The following is a 2,547-nucleotide window of genomic DNA, read 5'->3' as shown; positions in this document are numbered from 1 at the left end:
ATGGACTGACAGTCAGTTAGAGAGACATTCAAATGTATGTACATTGTGATAAGATGTTAAACACGTCATTCCCTTTAAAGTTTCGTTTTCTTTTATAAGATTCAAACGAGATTAAACGATTGTTTTAGCCTCTAAAGAGCATAAAACGAAAATCGCATTATATATATTGTTTTTGTTATAAAAAGATGACAATTTACAAATATTTATTTTATAAACAGGTATTTTTTTGACAAAGAAAATAAATCTGTATTTTGTCGAATTTTGTATACCCTTCATTTTCAGAAAAATCATAGATGTTTAAGAAATTGAACAAAAAACGAACTTCCAAAGAAGCGAAAAAGAAGTAGAATATATTCCATGGAAGTACTGAAAAAGACCTTAAGCCGTTATGATTTTAAAACATCATTGTCATATGAGGGATATTCTTTTTATTTAATTTCAAATTCACTACATCTGAAGTCATTCTCAGGAAGTAATTTAGTATTAGAATACAACTAATTTGACTTAAAAATAATAACATAAATAAATAAATTGCACGCATTTCTTTGGAAATCAATAAACATCACTTGTTCACTTAGTGATACTTTTGAAATGGTAATAAATGTGTTCTTTTGGAAGTACTTCGTTTTCTTTTTGATGGGAATGTTTTTCAAATGAAAGGTCTTTCCAATATCTTTCTTTTGAAATCTAATATCTTTGGATCTAAGTGCAGAAAATTGAAATTCGGCTCACATCTTCTCTTTTTATGGACCGATTTTGCTAATTTTTAAATAGAAAACTTCTCGAAAGCATGTCGTATAAAATTTTTCTGTATTTGGGTCTTTATTTAAAATGGGATCTTTAGAAAAATGTTTTCAATTGTACATACGGACAGAAGTCTAGTTCTTCACTAGAACACGTGCCAAACGAGCTTTTTCAGGGTGGAACTTTTAAAAACACATCGTGACGTCCCACCACTACCGGTCTATGTATATTGCATAAGGACTTTAATTAAGTATTTGTGCTATCCAATTTCCGACCCATGCTGTCCCTTAAGAATGAAAATATAATTTACGTATTCAACCACTCGGATGCAATAGACTCTGTTAGTTTGCCAACAGAAGATGTAATAAATATAATCGGAAAACCAAAATACGAACCCTTTAAACAATCCATAGTCTGTTATTATCAAAGAAAACTCTGATATACTCTGACAAAATTCAATGGTATCCATTACCAAGCCAGCACATATCTCATTTATTCCACATATTTACAATAGTTTTAGGGGTATACTCCTTCATTTATTCTGCATCTTATTAAAATGACACCAACCTATTCTCAACGCTAAATCCCATAGTCACTTTTCAGAAGGGACTTGTCTTTTTCGCCAACATCACTGAACTTATTCGGAATTATGGACTTTACCGTTTATCAGTCTTTTAAACGACATTTTCTTCCCGCAAATTTGTGTTAAACCACAGTCACCAACTGCACCCCGAAGGAACTTTTGTAATAACTGGGATAAATTCTAAATACTACAAGTTATCCAAAAAAAAAAAAAAAGACGGAGGATACATCACCTGTTTATAGTTCAGGCTGTCTAGAGGTACTTGTAGCTCCTCTTTTCCTCAGGATTGCAATAAAGCAATCTTTCATCAAGGTAATATGACCACGTGCAAACAACCCGAGAGGACTTTAGTACAGAACATAATAGAACATTTAACTTAATTATGAGCCCAAAGGCTATTCGGTTTTATCCATTTTCAATAGGCTTCATCCTTAGGCCAATTATATTAGAAAATGCGAACTGCACATTGTGCACAAGGTTTACATGAACAGCCAGTATGTTACAAACATCAGCACAAACCCAATATATCCTCCCCACTAAAGTGGAGTAGGGTATAAAAATTAAAAACACGAGATTCGATTAAATGAATTTTTTAAATAAATTAAATGAATTTAATGAATACAATCCCATTAAAAAAATACCTGTATAAGGTGCTACAATAATTTTATACGAATATTGTATAAATTTTACACTTCTATAACTTTATTATAGCAATCTATTATTGTTAAAGAAGGTTTATCGTTTGAATTCGTTTTTTTATTGTTAAACAATAACTTTTGAATTAGTTGGACTTATTTGTAAATTTACCTTTTGTTTTTTTTATATGTTATAAAAAAACTTTTAACAAAGTGTTTATATTGTTGCTATAAAAAATCAGTGCAAACACTTCAAAACGCTATAATTGTAATTTTAAAACATAATCCAGTTTTTTATAACCCATTTTATATAGCAATCGATTAACAGTGAGACGATGGAGAAAAATTGTTCATAGTCAATTATAGGCCGGTGCTTATAAAATTTATTTTGTTCACCAGCAATGGGCTTTAAAGTAAATTTATAAAGGAAGATTTATATAGCAGAAAGAGCCAATTTTGAAACAATCTTATCTTATATATCTAAATATATATAAAAGAGTAGCGTTACTGACTGACTGATTCATCATCGCACAGCCCAAACGGCTGAACCTAGAATCATGAAATTTTGACAGTAGATGTGTTTTT

The sequence above is a fragment of the Lucilia cuprina genome, chromosome 5, assembly GCF_022045245.1.
Source record: "Lucilia cuprina isolate Lc7/37 chromosome 5, ASM2204524v1, whole genome shotgun sequence".
In the NCBI taxonomy this organism is placed as follows: Eukaryota; Metazoa; Arthropoda; class Insecta; order Diptera; family Calliphoridae; genus Lucilia; species Lucilia cuprina.
Note: the sequence above shows the minus strand (reverse complement) of the source record.